The 24,448-nt window shown below is 36.8% G+C and overlaps 1 protein-coding gene across 11 annotated transcripts in view; it reads right to left on the bottom strand.

Annotated features, from left to right (window-relative positions):
• The window catches only part of LOC126759233 (potassium voltage-gated channel protein Shaker), a 462,565-nt gene that overhangs the window by 153,272 nt on the left and 284,845 nt on the right, over nucleotides 1–24,448 (bottom strand). The gene's annotated exons all lie outside the window — the stretch shown is intronic.

Below are 24,448 nucleotides of genomic sequence, written 5' to 3'. Positions count from 1 at the left end.
ACTATAGCGTATAAATACCATACAAACTCATCGTTTAAACTTAAGTCCCTGTATGTGCAATTATCCGCCTTCCTAGACATCAAAGGTGCTTTTGGCAATACGTCTCACAAGAGCGTAGCCAGGACACTGGAGAAAAGGAATGTGGCAGCGCCGCTGGGATACCAGAATTCGTCTTGGCACTACAAGAGGTTCCCATAGAGTGGCGTGCTATCCCCATTGTTATGAAGCCTTGTTGTGGACAACCTAAAAGTTTTGCTAAATGACTATGGGATACGCTGGCAAGGATATGCGGATGGCATTGTCATTATAGCCAGAAGCAAATTCGAGGAGACTCTTTGCGACTTAATACAAAGAGGTTTAAACCTGACTAAAAAATGGTGCAGTGAGGTTGAGCTGAACATCAGCTCCTCAAAGACGACCATAGTCCCGTTTACGAGACGTAGGTCTCCGCTAGGCTTTAGGAACCTAAACCTTGTGGTCAGAGAGGTAGAGATGACTAACAGGCAAATATCTCGGTCTCACGCTGGATTCCACACTGTCGTGGAAGCAGCATGTTGACTTGGCTATGTGGTGTAATGGTGTGCAATCGACTAGCTGGTAAATCATGGGCTGCAAGTCAAGGATTCTCTTCACCAAGAAGTTTAAGGTTACCTTCAGCAGCAATGCTGAATGGAATGATTCCACTCTCGAGCTACTGCTTAATGATAATGCAATAAAGTGGTAGATCGAGGGCTCGTAAACGTCGGAGGAAATTGATGCAGGAGTCGCAGGACCACGCACCAAATTCACCATACCTATAGCAAGATTTCCGAGTATTTTTCACCATACTTAGCTACAGTAAAACGGCACTTAAAGCAATTTCTACCTATGAGATCAAATCGCTATTGGTGCAGGAATGTAGACAAGGGCTGAATAGTCTAGCGCAACTTAGCCGAGTGCACCTTATATTAGTTCCTGGTCACAAAGGTATATACAAAGGTCGCCCGCTCCGTATAATTCACTAATATGCTAGGACCTGAACCCTTCATTGCGAGGGGTCCTCATATCATAAAGGCTCCGCACGGAAGAAGTAGGCAGAGAGAGAGATGTTGCCAAGAAGTTAATGCTGAGATAATTGAGAACTAAAAAGTTATCCCATCATTCTCCGGCATACTCCGGCAATTAATATCGAGTCTGTAGGTTCTGAAGATGGAACACTGCTACACAACAACAGAGTTTCTCAATGACTTTTAATGCTACTTAAAAACTTTTCGAACTCTATCTTTGCTTCATTCAAAAGGGTTCTATATTTAAAATAATGTCAAACCTTTCATCTCTCTGTTTCAACTAAATAAGAATTTTATTGAAACTTGGAGCACATTAAGAGCAGACGAATGAGAGACTTATTTTAGCTTAAGCAGAATGGATTTAGATTGTATAAGACAAATTGCGTAAAACTGGTATTTTTTAAATAAAATAGAGCACAAGTGATTCTTGCATATTTGATTTTCAATTTCAAGGCTGCTTACCGAAGCAACCGTTTAATATAACTTATTAGTTTTTAAAGCTAAATTTGTAATATTTATACATACGTATTTCCAGTGTATTAACTTCTTTAAATGCGATTTGAAATGTGCCACACTTACCTATAAAGAAAACAGTTAAAAAAATCAATTAATAATATATACTTTATTAGTATAAGTAAAGTTATTGCTAATTAAAAATTAATAATTTTGTTCTCACAACGATTAAAATAATCATGAATTTTATAAGATTATGTATTGTCACCTAAAATGTGTGACTTTACTTTCCATAAGTTTAGAGGCGAAGAAAAACTATCATAGAAACCACTCAACTTGACAAAAATTTAAGTTTTGGTTATAAAATGGTTATATATTGGTTATCGTACACTCATTGAAACAAAATTTCAGATTTTGTTATAAAAATGTTATATATTGGTTTTTATATCTGACAGCGTTTTTCGGTTTTTTTCGATGATAGGTTGTTTTGCATTTTAAATAACGAAATGTAAATTTAGATGTCTGACAGATCTTTCCTTGATTTAACTGTTGGTTTGTTCAATTATTAAAATATGCATATTGACTATGGTGTTTCATTTAATACTTGTTCTTTCTATTTCTTCGCGGAAAAACTAAAATTTTATATTTTTTTTTTTCAAAAAAAAAAAAATTATGGATAAATTGAGTCCTTAATTTTGATTTAAGTACTTTGATTTTCCGCGTTTTTCACAAATTAAAAAAAAATAATAAATAGCTGAGTTTATCGAGCAGTTGTGGGAAATTATTAGGTCTACACCTTTGCTTTCGCCGTTTTCCAATAGATGTCTCTAGGGTCAAGTACTCTTCGATTAAATCGTTTTATATCGATCTTGGACATTTGTGTCAACACTAACCCAACAAAATATTTGTAGAAATCTGTTTGTATCCAAAATTTATTCTCAACTGAAAATGTCACTTTTTGAGCCGAATTCTCGACATTTGCGGGAAATTTTGCTTTTCTTTTTTAATTCCAAGAAAAGTGCGGCTGAGGCTCATCGAATGCTTTCGGATACGTTCTTTCTAAGTGAAAGAACATGTCGCGAATGGTTTCAACGTTTTAACAATGGTGATTATGAAGTCGAAGACCGACATGGTGGTGGAAGAGAGAGGATTTTCAAAGATGCTGAATTGAAAGCATTACTCGACCAAGATGCGTTTCAAACCCAAGAGAAATTGGCCGAATCGTTGCAAGTGACACAGTAAGCCGTATCAAAACGCCTCAAAGTCATGGGGATGATTCAGAAACAAGGGAACTGGGTTCCTTACGACTTGAAACTAAGAGATGTCGAACGGCGCTTCTTTGCATGTAAACAGCTGCTTCAAAGGCACAACCGAAAGGGATTTTTACATCGCATTGTAACTGGCGGCGAAAAATAGGTCCATTATGATAATCCTAAGCGAAGAAAGTCACGGGGAAAGCCTGGACATGCCTCCACGTCGACGGCAAAACCGAACATTCACGGCGCCAAGGTCATGCTCTGCATTTGGTGGGACCAGCTGGGGGTGATATATTATGAGCTGCTTAAGCCAAGTGAAACCATCACAGGAGATCGATACCGAACGCAATTGATGCGTTTGAGCCGAGCACTAAAAGAAAAACGGCCACAGTACGAAGAAAGATACGATAAAGTCATTCGCCAGCATGCAATGCTCGGCCTCACGTCGCAAAGGTGATCAAAAAATATTTGGAGACGCTGAAATGGGAGATCTTACCCCACCCGCCGTATTCTCCAGACGTTGCTCCATCTGCCTACCACTTGTTCCGATCGATGGCACACGGTATAGCTAACGAGCACCTCAGTTCTTATTAAGAAGTCAAAAATTGGATTGATACTTGGATCGACTCGAAAGATGAGGAGTTCTTTCGTCAAGGAATACGCATGCTGCCAGAAAGATGGTCAAAAGTAGTAGCTAGCGACGGCCAATATTTTGAATAACATTTTTGTAACCGTTTTTATACAATTAAATTTACAAAAAAAAAAACGGCGGAAGCAAAGTTCTAACAAAAAAGGTCTTGACACTCATGTCATATAAGTGTTTTGTTTCAGAGTTATAAGTGACTTAATAAATAAAAGTAAAAAATATTTTATGTGCGCAACTAAGTTCTGGCTGTTGTTTTCAATGAAAATGAGGTTTCATTGTAAGAAAATGGTTACAAATGAATTAATCGAAGTGTTCTCCATCGCTAGTCTTTCTGGCAAAGCTCGAATGTCATCGTGGCAAAACTGTTCATCTTGTGATGATATTCAATAATTAAGTCATTTTTCAATGCGATTTTGCTAGTAGAACTGCTTCTGAGCCTGATCATATCTCACCGAACACAACAAATAATAATCGGACAGTGCAATATCTAGAGAATATAGCTCGTGAGGTAGGACTTCTCATTTAAGCGTTTTCAGCTTTGTTTAAACGGGTTGGGCAACGTGAGGCCGAGCGTTGTCATGCAGCAGAATATTTTTTTTTGTTTTTGTGTCATTTCCAGCGCCTTTAAATCGCTTGAAATAGCTTGACGTGTGACTCCCAACACTGAAGCAAGTTCTTTTTGCAACTGACACGAATCCTCATCGATCAACGTCTCCAATTCATCGTTTTCGAAGATTTTTGGCTTTCATTCACGCGAACGTTCATTAATATTTTAAACGCTCAATCAAAGCACGCAGTTTCACTTTCGATAACTTTTTGGAGTTCCCGATGTGCTTCAGCCGCCGATTGAAAGAAGAGTGAGCCTTTGAATGAAGGAGGAAAATCTACACATCCCGCAAATGATGATCATTTGGCAAAAAATCAGATATAATCGCACAACCAAAAGTCGCTAATGTGAAAACACAGCTTCTTTTTCAAATATCTGAGTTAATTTATGACGGTTTTGAAAATATCAAAATCAATCAGCACTAACTGCTGGACCCAACTATTGATAAAGAGCGGGAAGTTACTTGCGAACAATAGGTTTTAATGAAATTTCCGTATTTAAAGCATTTTACCTTTTGTTTGGAATAAAGAGCGTAGGTTCCGAAAATGAGCAAAGTCGGTCTATTTATTCCTCTTTTAACTGAATGCAATATATTTATTAAGATTAAGATCTTTTTACTCGACAAAACTAAAACTAAAACTTCAGGTGTCTCGAGAGTGCTCTTTTGGAAAGGCGGTGGAGCAGTATTGAGTAATATTTTGGCAATTTGAACACATCCACATACACGTGAACACCTGCAGGTGTGAGACAGTATATGCTTTTTAAATCAGCTGTAAAATTTTTGGTTTGATTGAGTGAACTAAAGTGTGAAAACCCGCCTTTTGTTTAATGAGTTGAGTGCATATCGGCTATTGACACTAGAAAAAAGATGATGGTGATGTATTTTGGTTAATATTTGAAATAGATATATCGTATTTAGATAACACTAAAATAAATATTTCATATTTAGAACAAACTGAATTAAATGAAAAGTCAATATTTATGAGAAAATAAAAACTCTACAAAGAAGGGCAAAACTTTTCAAGAATTTTTAATAGATACACTAGTTCAGCATCGGCAGTGTCACACTATTTAATAGGACTCAAACGCATGTGAAAATTCAGTTGAGTTCTTTCTGATGCAAATTCATTAAATACGCCGGAACTCACACACCCAGATTTTGGCAAACTTTTAGCTTAACGCACTGTTGTGACCGTTACATTTTGAGCTAATAACTTTTCACATTTTCATTTTAGTTTGGTCGCAATGCGAGCTCAGTAAATTAGTTAGAATTTTCCAGTGAATTGAATACCATGGCCATAAACAATAAATTTTCCAGGCGAGTGCAGAGTGATAGCATCATTACGAAAATTCCTAAACACTGTGTGTGATGTGCATGTGTGCGTGCTTGTATTCGTGTGGGTGGGTGTTGGTATTTTTGTTGACCTTCAACTATTTTTAGTGGAAGAGATTTTTGGCAAAATTTCTGCTGGTGTTAAGCTGTGGTTGGGGTAGAGAGGAATTTATAGCTGAAAAGAATATGCCTTCGCAGTAAATTGAGGGACTCGTATCATGTGGATGTCATATATGAATTTGTTGGGCAGGATATGACTGTGAATTATTTCGAAAGTAGTTTTATGGAGTTTTGGTTATTAATCTCTAAAACTCAAAATTGTTTTCTAACTAATTCAGCAGGATTTCCCAATTTGAATGAGGGCTTGATATCTAATACGAAGGTAAAGTATAGTACAGATTAAGAAAGGACTATATAGGCCAGGAAAAGATCAGAGAAAAAAGGATAGGAAACGAGAGGAAAGGATAGATAAGGATAGATAAGGAAGAGAAAGACCGCCACTTCATTGGAGAGATCTGGTGAAGAAGGACCCGGCTGCACTTGGTATCTCGGATTGGTGCCAAAAAGCAAAAAGAAGAAGCGCCTGCTGCTACGCCAGTACAGAAGAAGAAGAAGAAGAAGAAGAAAAAGAAGAAAGCAAATTAAAAGCTGTTGTAGCCCGAGCTTACTTCACTTCAACTCCGTACTTTATTATATATACAACTTCGTCACCAATAATCAAAAGTCAACTGGGAAAAGCGAATAAGACAACAACAAAAGCTTTAGTATCTAGTCTACAAGGTTACTGCTGTGGATGCCACTGCAGATGCTGACGCAGACGTCGCCCCAGTGAAACCTTGAACTGCTTATGCATGCTAAGCAATAAGAGTAGTCATGCAACTAAGCGTATGCATGTAGGTATATATCTAACTGTATTTATATAAAAATGTGTGCATGTATTTAAAAGATTTCGAAGTATTCTAAGTGCAATTGGAAATGAAAACTTCCGAGTAGAGTTTTAATGCGAAAATGCCATTGATTTATCTTAGAAAAAGTACTGTGAGTGTGTATGTGTTTAAATAATTAGTATGAATGTGGGTATGAATGCTATACATAGAAAATATGAAAAAATTGACAATTAAAAAGAAAACTTTTTTTTTGAAAAATTATATACACTTATAAGGTAATAAATATGAATATGAATATAAATATGGGTATGTGTAGAAGTATGATTACCGCTTTGAGTATGAGTATATACAAATATAATTTAAAAAATTTGCAAAAATTATAATAAGTATGAGTATGAGTCCGAGTATGAATATTTTAAAAAAAAACTTATTACGGTATGAAAGTTCACACAAATTATCATAAGAATTTCTTGAAATACTCTACTTAAAATATGAATTTGAAGCATAGTTAGTGCATAAATAGTAAATATTAGTATTATGCTTATAAGTAAAAGTAAGTGAACATAAGAATATGAACATGAGAAACAGCTAAAACATAAATAGTCATATTAAAAAAAATTCTAAAGAGTTAATAAATTTGAAGGTGAATGTGGAACTGAAAACATAAATATCTAAATAAATTCTAAAAAATGAATGTCTGTAAATGTGAATATGAATCTAAAATTAAATCTGTTTCGAACATGAATTCGGCTACCTAAAAGAGTTACTAACAATCTAATGAACGCAAAATAAAATTCGGTTTCATGCATTGACATGGCTTTTATTACATATCATTTCGTAAATTATTGACTTTATTACATACCAATATGCACAAACAAACATATATACATTTGAGTGCACATAAAGCAAACCAACAAATTTACTTCATTAATTAAAATTTCGCCGCAGCAGTTATTTAGTGTTTACTTGAACATATACAGTAATTATATATACATATGTACATATGTATATACGTACGAGTGTATGCAATCAATTTCTATATTATTATGTGTTAAATAACTGTACACAGCTATGCAGTTATGTGCGCCTAACTTTACATATTTGTGTATTATCCTTATATACATAAGTCCATGGACAATACTAAAGTCAAGCCGACCACTTCATTGTCAATACGCTGTGTGTGCACCGACTTTGTGCTATGTAACGTAATCAAATAAATGTCAGAATAAATATTGTAGGGTCAGTTATCTACACATACGCTTACTATATCTATATGCAAAAGCAAATACAACCCTGTAGCGAGATATTAAATTAGTGAGTAAAAATACTGGTTTATAATTAGAAGGCAGTTTTTACGACAGCTATGGTATATAGTATAGTGATCCGAATTGAAAAAATCTTCGGAGATTTTAGCGTTACCTAGGACATTGGACCAAGACAAATTTCGTGATACTATTGAAAACATCCTGAGTTAATTAAAAATTGTCGATGCAACCACTTGATTTTGATCGTTCATTGTGTATGGCAGCTATGTAAGTTAGCACCCCATACATTTAAAAAGTATCATATGATGCATTAATATCATATGATACAAAGCAATATAATATGACACCACTATATCGCTGAGAGTGCGACACGTGTAGTGGCAACTCGTGGGAAGCGCAGCGTCAGCAGCTCCATACCCATTGCAGCGGCAAACATAGGTCTAGAGTTAAGTATAATTAATTGTAAGTTTTAGTTCTTAAGCGGAATTCAATAAAGAGCATAGCTCCCAGAAAACAATTTTTTAACTTGTATATGCTATAGTGGTCGGAGAATATTTCGTTGCTTTGGGAAATAATCCATGCCATTCGTTATGATACCTCGTCAAATAAAAAAGTTTTCCACACAAGAGCTTGACTGTGATCAATCAATTTATAAGATGTATGCTATAATTGTTCGACATCGACGGTCCCGAGAAATGTGTAGCTTCTATGGGAAAAAAGAAAGTTTGCAAAATTTCAGATCGACCTCTACAAAAATGGACTACCTTGAGTATACAGTCAGAAGAACATTACTAAATCGATTCAGCTCGATTCAGCTCGATCACGCTAATCATTTATATAAATATCTTTTTAGAACTCCGATGTTTCCTTTCGCGTCCTACAAGTTTCATAACAAATTTAGTGCACCCAATTCACGGTCCTTTTATAAGAAAAAGTGACAGTCTGCCGACCATATGAACTTGTGGTGTAAACTAGTTATGAAATAGTTCACAACCGGTTAATTTCTCTGCTAGGTTATTTAAACGATTGTGCATAACAGTAGCGCTTATAGATGCATGTATGTATTTGTAATTTTGCCTTATATTGTGTGCATATCTACTATATATAAGTCCCGTAATTGGGAGTGTCAAGCCGTTAAGTGATTTAAAAACCTCAACTGAGTTATTTTTGCCTTTAATTTGCTGTAAAATAGGTTAGTTGAGTGTGTCAGTAATAAAATTTATTTGCAAAAAGAAACATAAATTTAAAGGGATATGGTGGAAGAGCGGCTATATAGAGACATTGTTTTAAATGGTTAAGGCGTTAAATTGGGCAAGCAACTCATTGAGCTAAGCTGTTGTTGCTTTAATGTTCTATATTAATGTTTCTTTCAACTAAGACTGATTGTTGTAAAGAAGCATACATATTGAAAATAAATTAAAGTTTTTTAATATTTTTTATCATTGAAATCATTGGTTAAGGAACGAGGTTAGCAGGTGTGGTTAAGAAAGGAAATGATTTGTGTATATTTTTTTAATCTGAAAGTTAAAAGGCGCATTGCACTTACAATATTAATTATTGTTTCATTTCAAAAATTTTTGTAGGCATTTTTTGTAAGAAATTCGGAGTTCGAATGGGATTCCTTAGAGAAGTTTAGATAATTCTATGTAAATATGCCTTGAACCTATTTCTGAAGCAATTTATGATATAATAATTGACTTAACATAGAAATATATGAAATGAAAGCCAAAATTTAAAGCTAATATGTTCAATACAAGATTAATATAATTTAATACTGTTTTGTGGTCTCACAGAACTCATGTTAATTTTATTTTTATTTTTTAAATTAAATAAATAGCTTTTCCAAAGACAATGCTAAGCTTTACCGCCAATAAAATTCAGTGAAAAGTTCAATACTTGCGCCAAAATGTAGGCAATAGTTTACAATATTATTATTTACTATTTTTTCTGTTCCAACTGACTATTTTTTAAACTATATTAAATCCAGAATTAAAAATCTATAAATTTTTTATGTAAAATTATAAATTGCAGCATTAACATATTTTTTTTATTGCAACTCTTATTTTCTGATATTTTTTTGTATTTATTTTTTACTTTTACAAATTAGTTTACGCCTCAGTTTTTATTTATCTTTTTGTTTATTAAATTATGACCGAGGCACTACTGTCATTCCAATTAATTAATGGCAATGCTGCTGGGGTTTGCTCACTTTGTGTATGTATTCGTTATGCTTTCTACTCACCAGGTCAAACCACAGGGTTTATATCTATGGCTACTCAACTTGAACATAATTAAAGTGGCTGGGGATTCGAACACGCTTTTACCACCTTTGCCCTTTGCTGCGCTAAATCGTACATAAATATGGCTGTTGAAGGAATAAAGGGCCGAAGTATGCAACTAAAATAGCGGTATATTAAATACGATTAGCTTTCAGTGATTAAATACTGAGATTTACTCATTTGTTACGATTTGAGTTATATTAGGTCCAATTTTATATATAACTCATACACTGACAGACTTACTCGGCAAAAGGTTTGTTGGAAAAACGTAAATCATTATATGAAGTATACATATAGGAGTTGGGGTAGTATCGACCAAATTTTACTTATTTTTCCCAATATCAAATACTATTAACATGCCACATATGTACTAAAAAAACCATTCACATGGAGTAAAGTCAGCCGGATGTTTGAAAATCCTGATATTAGTTATATGGGGGCTAGATCAAGTTTTCGCTCAATTTCATCTATTTAAGGCACACAAATACACTATTATGAGTAAAACACGTTCTGTAATTTCTCATAACATAACTCTCATATTGTGCGATGTATGCAGTATAAAGTCACCCGGTAAATCTTTATATTGGGTATATAGGTGCTCAGGGAAGTGTTGACCCGATTCAAGCCATTTTTGATACACAGAATTAATGTTGTCAGGAAAAGATGCTGTCCGAATTTCAATTGTATATCTCAAACATTGACCGATATTTTCGATCAAAAGTGAACTATGGATACTGGGGTCCACATATTCGTTACCTTGGGGCTAGAACAGTTTTGTATGGATTTATACAATTTTTGGTTATAAGGTGTCATAGTGTAAAGGCATTATACTATTGTATTAATTGGTTCTTGATTTGTATACTTGAAAGTGAGAGAATCAAAGGGAATTTAAAATCGTGCTATGTGAGAAGTAGGCGTGGTCCGATTTCGCCAATCTTCACACTGTAATATGAGGAGAATGCCACGTACTAAATTTAGTCGAAATTCGTAGGTCAGGTTTCGCGATCTGTGATTTCACCAAAAAGTGGGCGGAACGACGTCATTGTCCAATTTTCACACCTGCTCCTATAAAACCCACTTATCATCCGATTTCTTCTATTTTCACATTATCGGTAGGAGTTTTTAAAATATTTTGTCAGGTAAATTTGGTTGTTGTAGCTTTAGTGGTTTAAGAGATATGTGCATGAAACTTATTAGAGGGCGCGGTCATGCCCACTTTCTCAAAATTGTTTGCCCACAGGTGCCTCTCACTACTGTTCTCCTCTGTGTACATTTTTATATCTTAATTTAGTTATGGCATTTTATAGGTTTTCAGCTAACAACCAAAAAAGGTGTGGCAGTGGTGCGATTACGCTCATCTACAAAGTAGTATTTTTTTATACAAAGGAACGATCATACCAAGTTCTACCAAAATATCACAATTTTTACACAAGTTATAGTTTGCACGGACGGACGGACAGACAGACGCACAGTCACCCGGATTTGAATTATAGTCCTGATCATTTACATATACATGTCCCTATACCTATCTTGATTATTGTATAAGGCAATGCTACAATCCCGGCAAAATTAGTCGGATCGAATCCCTATAGCATATAGCTGTTATAAAAAGTGACCAATGACAATAAATATAAAAATTTTTCAAACCCTTTGCAGCTGTAACGTTAAATTTTTCTTTAATAAGAGTAACAAATTTATCTGGCAACCCTGAAAAATATATTATCAAGATCCGTCCTAAATAGCCGCTATTGATACTAGTTTGAAATAATTAGTGACCATATCATAAACCAAATATACACTTCTCCGTCCAAAAATGATCTCCCAACTGGAATTGTCATAAATATGAACCAACCCGTTAGCTAGTTGTAAGCGTGCCACAACACACCTTAATTAATGCCTTTGGTGAAAAATGTGTTTAATTAATAGAGAATTTCGCTTCAAGGTTTTGACCGAACATCGCAAATGGGGAAAACACAGCCCGGTGGCTATTTAAACTTTCACTTTTTGCAACAAATATATAAACACTCACAAATATATAGAAGAGTATGTGTGTGTGTGTGGGCAATTCTACACAAAGACAAAGACACACATGTATTTGCTTAATTCATTAATTGGCTTGTTAGTATTCTAAGCGTATACTAAGCAACAACGACGACGGACGACGGTCGGTGAGCTCCGACCACTGGCGACTCGTGTTGGCTTTTGTAGAAAGTTGTTGTTGCTACGGATGCTACTTTTTAAAGTTGGCTGCCTGCGCGCCGTTATACAAATAGTAGCAGAAGTGCCGCATACACACACAGACATAGCCATGCAGACTTGAAGGTCAGCGGCGGCGTTGCGAATGTTTTGCATAATTTGGTTGAAATAACGACTTCCCCTATTTATTTCTATACCGAAGTGTATGTATGTATATGTGTGTGCGTTTGTATGTATGCTGTATGTGGAAGTGTTTTGAAGCGCAGTTACTAGGGGAAGAAGCTGAGTCGCAAAACTTTTTCAAGTGCTTGGCAGAGTTTGCAGAAATCTGATTGCATTAGTTCTGTGTAAACTATGCAGACTCGCAGACTCTAGTCGGCGAATGAATAATTTTAGTTTTTGCAACTAAATCTAAATTACGTTATTGACTTGGCTGTTTTATTAAGCTGTCTCATAAACTCGTCTTTAAGGTTTTGAGTTTATGAAAGACTAACCAGTATTAAGAAACTGAGAATTCAATTAGACACATTTTTGGTCTGAGTTTTCAACAACTTTACAATCTATTTTTGGTCAATGCGGTGAAATTTGTCGAACAATATGATTATAACATCATTAAATCGAGTAGGAAGTGGTGTCTTCTCAGCAAAATTAAACACCAGGATCGCCTTCCGACTACCAAAGTACTGCAGTATTTTTTAAGCGGAGATCATAGCTTATAAAGAAAGCCAAAAAAGACAAAAATAAGATAACAACAGGAAATATATTCATTTATACAGATAGTTAAGCGGTTTTGAAATCCCTAAAGTTTTTATGGTTGCATCAAAGGTGGTGAAAGAATCTCATGATCTCTTGATGGGTCTAAGGTCCTGTATCACGATAAACCTTCAATGGGTTCCAGGACTCATTGACATTCCTTACTATTTTGAAGCAGATGAACTAGCCCGAGCAGGCACAACCCTGCAGTTGGACTTGGATGAAAAGAGAAAATATATAGTATGCTTCTAGCTACATACATATAGATATTTAACCGACAAACGTTATATAGATAGGCTGAGCCTCGGTGGAGAGAATCCCTAACTTGCTCAATATACAGAAAAATGTGTCATGAATGGAATAGGGACCACACATACCGACTGTTAAGTCTAGTATGTGCGTTTATAGCTCACTTTCTAATTGGCAGGCAGATTAGGAGTACCATGAAATGACTATTGTAGAAGCTGTCAGGAGATGAAAGAAGTAGAGTCTATAGAACATCTTCAATGCGAATGTAAGGCTTTGCATAGGGAAAAAATCGCAACTATTGGCCGAGAGTTTCTTGACGATATCGCGGAGGTTGCACAAATAACATTTTTAGTACTGATGAACTTCATTAAGAATACAGGGTGGTTTTGAGAGGATATAAGGTGTTTTGAAAATAGGTTTTAGTTCTGAAGGTTTCACAATGGGCCTCCTAAAGACTTGGTTGCGTTGCCCACCTACACCATAAAAGGGTGATTCAAAACAAGTTAAAAATCTTGAAAACACTTTGTTTGTGAATGTGTTTGATACCTCTATTATGGAAGGCAACTGGTGAATAATTGTCCGTCTAATGCCCTAGCTACGATATCAGCTTTTAGTATTGCGTGTGGACACTAAATTGAAAATTGGAAACAGCGCTCAAAGTTTAGGTGCAGTGTTGGCCATCGTCTACTACATTCGCGTAAGTAGCCACACGTAATAGGCGAGTATTGTTCTAAGAGGTTTGAGTCTGGGTTAACTGATACATTTTGAAAAGGAGTGAGTAACCAAATTCGGTAAATCTTCTCACTTGTTTTAAGCACATCCTTCTTTCTAAGTCTACAATTGAATTTTCTCCATATTTTAGCAGACTGCTGGTGATGACTGTCTAACCTTCACAGAACAAAATAAAGGACTATTTTTCAACAGGGAAATGCAGTTTCGAGATACAAAACAATTGGAAATGTAATTCGCAAAGAGTTTGTGCTGAACACCACTAAAATGGCTTCCAGATATTTACATATATATTTATTACTATATTTTATATTTATATAAGGGTTGGATCTGCTTTCTCCAGAATAGATAGGGCAGCGAAGCAAATTGGTCTAGTGGTGAACGAGGGCAAGACGAAATATCTCCGGTCTTTGAAGTCGTAGATAACTTCGCCCATCTTGGAACCAGCATAAACACCAACAACAACGTCAGCCTCGGAGTCCAACGCAGATTATCTGTTGCCAACAAGTGCTACTTCGGACTGAGTAAGCAATTGAGAAGTAAAGTCCTCTCTCGACGAACAAAAACCAAACTCTATAAGTGAAGAAGATAAGGGTTGAATGGAGATACAAGGAAAAGATTGGCATCATGAGGAACTTTTCTTGGTCTACATACATACATAAATATATGTAAATGAAAGTGAAGGGAACCAACTGAATGAGAGAGAAAACATTTTTCCAACAATTGTTTAGCCTCAGAATCGCTTTTTGGATGTTTGGATGTATGTACATATTTTCAATTGAATGAATGTTTTACGCTATAGATGACAACTTTATTGCAAAAATATTAAAAGTAAATCTCCACAGAATATTTTTTCTGTGATAGTCTTATCGCAGTTTCCCTCTTAATTCTAAAATTTATTTGAAATTAATTCTTTTGGTTTCTCAATAGGCATATTTCGACGAAACCGATGGAGATTTCAAAATAAATTAATAAAGTCAAGCCATAAGAAAAATATGTTATTTTAAGTAAATTTATCTAATTATATCTCCGCAGAATAAAAAAAAATTAGTGAATTGAACGAGGTGAATGAATTTTAGCCCTTTCAACTTTTCAGAATACTATATATAGTATATAACATATCCTTTATTATTATTAAAAAGCACTATACTTAAACTAAGTACTCAAAACTAACCAAATGGAATGAGCGGCAATTGGCTGAAAATTGCAACAAATATCAAAATTACCGGCGCAACTACAAAAACACCAAAAACTTAAAAAAAATCTTTGCTCATCGCCACAGTATAATATTTCATTGCTGTAATATGCAAAATGGTGATGAAGTATACATATTTATAAACAAGGTAATTTAGGTAGTGCCGCCGTTCAGGGCCAAAAACAACCAACTGACGAACCCGCACGGTGGCGAGCGAACTAGCTAGCTAACGTATCAGCCAGCTATCCACCCACCAAATTGAGTGCCAAAGCTCATAAATTTTCCAGTTGGCAAACAAGTGCAGCTACAGTGAGCGCAAAAAAAATACGCGTACACGTTGCATTACATAAATGTAAAACATGACACTAACATTTTCATAAACATCCACAATAAAACGGCGAACAACAACAACTGCATGCGACCGCACGCTGAGCAACCGCACGGCTTGACGCGCCCCGCTGCCAACACTTTTTAACGGTACAGTAGCGAACGTGTTGTGGGTGCCAAGAATTTGTTCCGCTGCAGTGCATTTTGGTTGTTGGCATTGTTGTTTTCATTATTGTCGTTGTTGTTGCACATTTTATTTATTTTTAATCAAGCGCAGCACTTTTACCAATTTCATGCACAAATAAAAATAAATATTATAAATGGAAACAAATTTTACGCGCGTTTGTGTGTAAATTTGTTTGAATTATGCATTTTTAAAAACAGAAAGAGGACAGTGGAATAACGGCTCTTTTCGAGGATACCGAAAAGCTCATAAAAAATAATTAACGAAATTTGAAAATATAATCCAAAAATTCATATATCATATTTTAAAATGCAAGGCGCTTACCTTCCAATATAAATAAGTTACTCATACGCCGTGGCGATGCTTTTATTTGCTTCATTTGTATGACAGCAACTCAATAAAAAACCGCGAAATATTTTTTTTATGTACATTTAAGAAAAATAGTTGTTTTTGATGAAAATATAACCAAACAAGTAAGGAAGGCCTAAGTTCGTGTGCAACCGTACAGTTGCAAAATCCTTATATTAGCTGTGTGGGAGCTTAGGAATGTATTCACTCGATTTTAGCAATTTTTGGGCACTAGTAAACATTGCCATTAGAAATCGACGATCTGAAAATTTCAGGTAAATAATCTATAAATTATATATTCATTGGCCAACTGGTAGTTCGAAAATCTTTATATTAGGTGTATGAGAGATAAGAAAAGTATTTACTCGATTTTACTCATTTTTGATACAAGAGCATGTTATTCATGGGAAAAGGTGATCTCTGAATTTCAATAATATATTTCGGAGATTGGCTTATATATTCGCTCAATTTTTTTCTTTTTAGGTATCGAGAGGATATACTTGAAGGTACTGTATTTCTATTGGTACTTGAATTAGATACGGTAAAGTAAAAGAAACAGATGAAATTTAAAATTGTACAAAAAATAATGTTATTCGAATCAGGTAATTCTAACTTCATTCTTTTAGTTTTTACAACCAGCATTAGTTGAGCAAAACGGCAGAATTTCGAAACTCCCAACTATTCAATTCTCAAATACAAAATACCCAATATAAAAAAATCACCAAAATTAAAATCACCACAGGAGTTTGATGTGAAATAAATGCAGAAAATAGTCCTACACAAAATAGCTACGAAGAACCCACTTTTGAACTGATCAGAGATATTTTTTGAAGTGCGGTCAAAGTTAGCTGGTACAGTAAGAAGTTTGACGTCAAATAATATTTCATTTACCGCTATTTAAGATGTGTTATCTACCTTACGAGTATGTCCTATGTACATATAATACATGAAAAAATTTGAGATTAAAAAATCATAATTTTTGAGGAAATTAATTTAAAGGTAGTTTACACGTTGTTGGCTTTCTCTTTGCATTACTAGGATTCGTGCTCGAAAGACAGGTAGGATTTGAAATCCAATTTCCAGAATAATGAAAATTTATTTCTAAAAACACAAAATTTCCTTAATTTTTGAATTCCACTTATTTCGTTTATGCTCACGTTTTCAAAACCCTGCTTTGAGTTATAAACTTGAGTTACAAGCTGATAATCTTGATATGTGATTTTTTTCTTTAAGTAGTGTTAAAAGCCAAAATTTTAGAGCTAAGCTAGTGATCTATGAAAATGAGAACAAAATTGTTACAACTTTTACATAAGCAAAAGTGACCTGGCATTTAAACTGAAGACATCTGAAGCATGTTAAACCAATCAACTTTTCATTAAAAGTTGTCCCCTAATCGAATAGCGGTAAAATTCAATACTTTATTACTAATAAGAGTTTCATAAGCTCTACATATTCGATGGTGTGTACTTAGTATGGCTCTAACTCAACTCAAAGCATGTAGCGGACTTTATATATGTATTAGAAGAATGCTCCGTTGATCAGCGCCCCAAATAATAGAAGCTTTTTGCTAGTATTATTTGCTTAGAATTGGTCAGGTGGAAAGAACATCCTTTTCACCTTGGTCCAAGAGCTAACTGCTGCACGTGGTACCAGTTTTAAGTCTCTGGTCAGACCTTGCAGCGTTTACTACTACCAGTTGAGCACCCATCAAACTCAATAACTGGTGAAATTTGTGGTTTGAACTCAAGCTGAGTATTATAGTTCTTATATATATTATTTCTGAAAAGCACTTGATTTTGATAGTTCAGTTTGTAATGCAGCTGTAGCTATACTGATTCGATATTGACAGTTCAATTTTGACAATTGAGAAGCTAATTGGTGAGAAAAAGACGGGTGAAAAATTCGAGATTTGTATCTCAAGTATCTCAAAAACTGAGGGTTTTATTGATTTTACTCGTCCCGCTGATCGTTTATTTATATACTTTAGAGGATCTCTGACACCGCACAAAAAAAGGTGTTGCTGTGGCTATTCTTATGCTCTTTTTTATTCCTATGCTTTATACAAACAAGACTTTGTACCAGTATATTGTATATTGTTGTACCCTTATATTTTGTCAATAGATGTCGTTGCAGTCGTATATTTCCAGTGTCAGCAATCACATTGTGTCATACAATACCAAGTGTTGGAAAGGTGAGATCTAAAGCTTCATTTAAACAAAAAAAAGTTGAAAAAAGCTACAGCTGTTCAAAAATGAGAGAAAATAATGAAAAAATTCGCTTTACATGAAATTTGTATTTTGAAATTTTTGTATAAAAAAGGGCAAGAATGCCACGCAAGCCACCAATGAAATTTGTGAAGTTTACGTAGAAGATGCTGTATCTGTTCGTGTAGCACAATGGTTCGCTCGCTTCCGTTCTGGAAATTTCGAAATTTCGATTTACACTGATGAAAGTTTTACACTGATGGAATAATGTCTCCAGCGAAAAAATGACAAAAAGTGGTCGACCAAAATGGTACATATGTATTTGTTTATTTATAAGTATAAATAAAAAGAAATATGTTGAAGTACGAAAAGACTTTTTTGATTACCCAATATAATATAAAAATATACAAATTAATTTAATTTTCAGGTATTTTAGGAAGAACTCGGTCAAGCAACTTTCAATACAAGATCATTCGGCATAGATACACAGAAGTACATACAAACATTAATAATGAAGCAAATAATTCAGTTAGGCCTGCCTATAATTTCGTTGAATATGTAAAGTTATTACGACTGCTGGTCGGAAAAAACGCAGAAGGACATGTGAAATGCAGGCGCGAGAAATATAAAAAGTAAAAACAAAAATATTTATTTGAAATAAGAAGAGTGTCATCATATAGGTGTGTGTAAAAGGGATAAGATATGTAAGGCAAACAGGATATGGCGCTGCATTGAATGATGGCCATTGGAGGTCAGTTCACGAGAAAATATTGTTGAGTGCAGCGAGTGGAATGAATGATGGCGTTGAATGCGCTGGACCGCAAGCAACGAGACGGAGACGCGAAGCCGTTGCAGGCTGGCGCAGGTGGAGTGCGGCGCTGGCGAAGGACGCACCATGCACATGCCATTTTAATTAATATTAAAAAGTGTACGAGTGTTTTATTTCCATTTTCCATTTCACGTTCTTTATTTATATTTATTTCTTTTTTTTTTGTTTTTTGTTTTTTTTTGCATTCGCTTTTAGGCGCTTTGTTGCTGCGTGCAACGCATGGCATGCAGTGAAAGCTGGGCTTATACAACACGGCGAAATCGGTGAGCGCATGGACAGCACCGGCACGGCGTGTGTGGTAAGAGAGCGGTGATGGCACAAGCGAACATACACACACACGCACACAATTGTATGCGAAAAATTTTTGGCAAACCAACGCGACTCTTATTTTGCCTATAAATAATGAAAAGCCAACAAAATGCACCGTCACACATACATATATACATGCATACGCACGCACACTGCACCACCAGGCTGACAGGAAAAACAGTGAAATTTATGTTTTTCAACTCATATCTGGCGCCGCATTGTCTTGCCAAGGCGCTGGCTGCTGGCCGGCCACCAACGTTGCTGCTGACAAACTTTAGTAATGCATCAGTGGCAGTCAAAAAGTGTGTGGCATGCAGCAACGAGCACTTATATTGTAACAACAACAACATGCAATAAAAACATTTCTCGTATGTGAGCTCGTGTCAGGCTGCCTTGGCTACCAAGCCGTTTGTGGCTACTGCAACTTCCGTTGCGACGTTGCCTCTATTGGTGGCATCATCGGCTGCTGTTTGTTGCTGGCTGACTGCTTGCCTGCCTGTTTGTCGGCCTGCCTGCTTGACTGGCTGCCAATGTGGCTGCAGTAATGATAAAAAATTCAGCATAAAAATTATGCACTTTTCCACTTCCGGTTGTCACTGCAGTTGGTGGAAGCGGCGGAAGCGCAGAGGTGATGGCGCGTTGCTGTTACTGCAAACGTGACAAACTGTGCAGCTTCGCCATTAAAATTGCAAAGTGCTGTGTTTGCTTGTAATTGCAGTTGTTGCAACTTGTTTTCGCGTGAAGTTGCAGCGTGGAAAAGTGTAGCATCGCGGTAGTTGACGTCACACATAAATTAAGCATACGATACTTTCTGGTCGTTATCATAAAACGGCGCACATTTGAACTTCTTGGTACTTATAAAAGGGATCTCCAGAGTATTCGAACGTAGATATTTGTTTATTTCGTTTAAAAAATGAGGTATTTTTAAGGTTTCAGAGCAAATTTTTCATAGTAATGTTTTCAAAGGGGCTGAAGACTAGCAAAGGGATGGTGTAACACGGTTGGGCTAAGTATCAACCAAAAACTATCGTGATCCCTTTCACTAAGCGAAGATCTCTTCCGGGCTTGAGATCGATAACAATTGGGGGCATGGAGTTGGAGATGTTCATAGAGCTCAAATTTCTTGGCCTCACATTAGACTCAACCTTATGGCGGAGTAGGCATGTGTATCTAACGCTGTCCAAAGCCACCAAGACGTCTGTCCGGCAGATCCTGGGTATGCCAGCCAGGTATCATAAGATGGCTGTTTAACATGATTGTAAGGCCTATTGTCACTTATGGAGCAGTTGTTTGGGCTATCAAGGCAACACGGTCTTCGGCAGGCCTTAAACTATCGAAGCTGCAAAGGCTCGCCAGCAACACTTGAAGTCATGATGGAGCTCACACCGCTGCATCTAGCGATTAAATAGGTAGCGAAATATACTATGCTGCTAATGTCAGCAGAGAGTTTCGGCAAAGAGAAGATAATGTCGTCTCAGCAGATGAAGGCCCTAGGGGAAATAAGACCACTGGCCCTTCTTCCAAGGGACGGATCGAAGTGGAGTCCCACACTCTTAAGGAGCTGCTCCGCATGGAGGAAAGAGTAGAGAGGGAACAGTACTGGCAGCAGGCAGCAGGAATGCGCCTTGCCAAGCAGCTTCTCGGAGAGTACAACCCTCAAAGTTTAAGGAAATAATCAATCTCCGTTGTGACAAAATCCGCTTCCTTGTCGCGCTCTACACAGGGCACTGCAGGCTCAGGCAGCACTTGTCCAACATGGGCATAGTCTCTTGCGCTAACTGCCGGTTCTGCGACATAAAACTGGAAACCCCAGTACACTTGATTTTTGATTGCTCAGCAATCTGCAGAAGCAGACTTAAAGCCCTAGGTTTTATCTACGTTGACAGGGATCACATCATCTCAGTAGCGCTCCGCAGGCTCCAGGAACTGTTTAGTATGCAATATACCCTAGGTCACTATGCAATACCTCATTATAACTATCTATATCTATCTATGCCTCTATTTAGTTCCGATAGTTACTAAAGCTAATAAAAACTCTCTTTTTGCAGCTTTGTCAAGATTCATAAATGGTGAAAGATTAGAAGACCACTGATTAAACAAGGGAACAATATACCTAAGGTCGCGGTGCAAGCCTCGGTTATTTATCTATTGATGAAACTCAAGTTGTTGGAAGTCGTTCTCGGAGGACGCGCGAGCCAAAGCTTGCAATAGTTTTGTAATTCTGAGACTGCTCCACGCCCTGGAAGACCAATTGTCGAAAATATCGATAAAATAATATAAATAATAATCGAGTCCCACCGTTCAAAGGCTGATTCGCTTATTGAGAAGCTAGACAATGTACAAAAAACCTATAAAATCAATTGGAAGAGTCTGTTGTTTTCGAAAATGGTAAATTGATATATTTTTCTACAAGACTTCAGTTGACTTTTTTTTATAAGACATCTATTGAGTATTTCTTCCAACGAATATTGATTTCAATCACAAAGTTATCCTCAGCTAAAATAACAAAAGTTTTTAGTATTTAATTCGCTTACACCCAACTTGTAACCTATTTTTAGGCACCTACACGTGTTACACGGCACTCCGTCGAGGAATTACGCCTGTGTGCATATCTAGCTGGCACGTACGAATACAAACGCATACTATATCTCTTCCTGTGAACGAGCGTATTTGAGCGCATTGAAATGTGGCGTGTTAATGCGGTTGAGTCGAAGATACTCACACACATCAATATATAACACGTATATAGATGTGGTTATATATATAAGGATATGAGATCGAGTGTGTGTGACTGTACGCGAGCACTAAATATAGCAAGCGTTTGGCATCACGTCACGTGCACACACACACACGGCTGCATGCAGCGGCAACATAAAAATGCACGGTACGTGGCACCGGAAAAATGTGGCAATGTGCAGTACCATTTTTTCTTTGTTTTTATTTTTCTTTTTTTTTGTGCAAAAATTGCTTTTCATTTGCAGCAGGTGCGGCCAGCTTTGACTCGCCGCGGCTCGACTTAGAGCGGCTAAGTTCAGTTTGGCGCCAAAAGTGTGTGCAGAGTTATGCGCGCTCTCACTATGCACAGCTATGTATGTGTGTGTGTATTTATGCATATATATGTGTATGTGTTTGTGTCAGATATATGACCAAGTAAGTATTTGGGTGTGCGTTTGCATCGAAAGCTGGCAATAAAAATGTGCGCAATGCCACTTTTAATTTGAAAATTTTAACGCCCATAAAAACTATGCGCTTTTGCGGTGGTGGTGGTGGTGCTGCTGCTGATGGTGATGGCAAAAGTCGAACAAACGGTAAATGTGGCAAAAGTGATGCAGTGACCTGCAGCAATCGGCTCGCGGATGCCAGCTGAAATTGCTATGCCGTTCGAAAGCGTTTAGCTCACATTGTTGCTATTTTTATGACTATTAGTGTGCTTTTTATTGTTTTTGTGCTAAAATTATCAGCAATTTTTATTTCAACTTTGCCAATTGCGGCGAAGGACTGCGTTGATCATTTGCTTGTACATATATATGCATGTGTGTGCGGCATTTGGCTGCCACGCGGTCGCCAGTGTCAGTTGTCGCAGCAGTTGAAAGCCAAAGGAAAAGTTCGCCGCTCAAAGCAAGTGGAAACTCGTACACTTTCCAGAAACATCATTGTATAAAAAGAACTTAAAAAGGAAATGAAAATGCAGCAAAAGAAAAAAGTCCGCAAATTTTTGTGCCAACTTTTGACCGCATTTTGACGCGTTTCCCTCATTGCTGCTGTTGCATGAAAAATTTATTACACGTTAATTACTTTTAATTTTCGGCTTTTGGCACACACACACGCATACATACAAGCGCACTTTCGCTAAAATACCGTTGTAAATACATTGGTGGGCTTGGTTTTGTTGGTAAAACGTGCGACAAAGTGCAAAGCCGGTGGCGCACATACTCGCGCTCTGGCTTAAGTTGCAAGCGTAGCGCCATTAATCACACTTATATACATATTGACACATACATTCACGCATATAAACACATTATGCGCATTTTTTGCACTTTTTCCATTACCCCACTGGTCATGCCTAGGGCTTTCTTTCTTGCCTCACCTTTACTGCCACTTTCTCGGCACTTTTGTGAAGCAAAGAGCTTTTTAATGGCATCGCACATACTACATATATTTGAACCTACACAGATACATGGACAGCGCACGTTAAACTACAAAGCGTCGCAAGTCAAAATAAATTTTCTTTGAGGTCGGTCAGACAACAAAAAATAGCCCACAGGGAGTTTCAAAAGCGATATCTGTTGAAATACTTCTTATGGGTTTTGTTTTTCTTTTCGCGAAGGAAAGGTTCAATATTTATAGAGAAGAAGGGTGTACTAAATTTTTGATGAAGTTTGTCACATCCAGAGAAATACGTTGATGGACTCAAAATCAAAGTGCATAAACGCGCAAGGAGACGAATCGAGTCGGTTTGGCCTGGTTCGTCTGTTCAACTGAATATATGCGAACAAGTCTCATGTTTTTTGAGATATTTATCTGAAATTTCGCACAAATCTCTTTTTCTCCAAAGAGCTGCTCATTTGTTAAAACAGCTAATATCGGGCCACTATAACATATAGCTGCCATACAAACTGAACGAACGGAATCAAGTGCTTGTATGGAAAAGTTTTGTACGCGTGGATTATTCTTCTTCTTCTGAATTGGCGTAGACACCGCTTACGTGATTATAGCCGAGTTAACAACAGCGCGCCAGTCGTTTCTTCTTTTCGGTACGTGGCGCCAATTGGATATTCCAAGCGTAGCCAGGTCCTTCTCCACCTGGTCCTTCCAACGGAGTGGAGGTCTTCCTCTTCCTCTGCTTCCCCCGACGGGTACGTGTTACGTCGAATACTTTCTGAGGTCCTCTCCACCTGGTCCTTCCAACGGAGTGGAGGTCTTCCTCTTCCTCTGCTTCCCCCGGCGGGTACAGCGTCGAATACTTTCAGAGCTGGAGTGTTTTCGTCCATTCGGACAACTTGACCTAGCCAGAGTAGCCGCTGTCTTTTAATTCGCTGATATTCGCCGTGGCCAACGCGCAAAGGACCATAAATCTTTCGCAGAACTTTTCTCTCGAAAACTCGCAACGTCGACTCATTAGTTGTTGACATTGGCCAAGCCTCTGCACCATATAGCAGGACGGGAATTATGAGTGTCTTATAGAGTTTGGTTTTTGTTTGTCGAGAGAGGACTTTGCTTCTCAATTGCCTACTCAGTCCGAAGTAGCACCTGTTGGCAAGAGTTATCCTGCGTTGGATTTCTAGGCTGACATTGTTGGTGGTGTTTACGCTGGTTCCAAGATAGACAAAATTATCTACAACTTCAAAGTTAT

This window comes from Bactrocera neohumeralis, chromosome 5, assembly GCF_024586455.1.
Source record: "Bactrocera neohumeralis isolate Rockhampton chromosome 5, APGP_CSIRO_Bneo_wtdbg2-racon-allhic-juicebox.fasta_v2, whole genome shotgun sequence".
In the NCBI taxonomy this organism is placed as follows: Eukaryota; Metazoa; Arthropoda; class Insecta; order Diptera; family Tephritidae; genus Bactrocera; species Bactrocera neohumeralis.
This window is presented reverse-complemented; position numbering and strand designations above follow the sequence as displayed.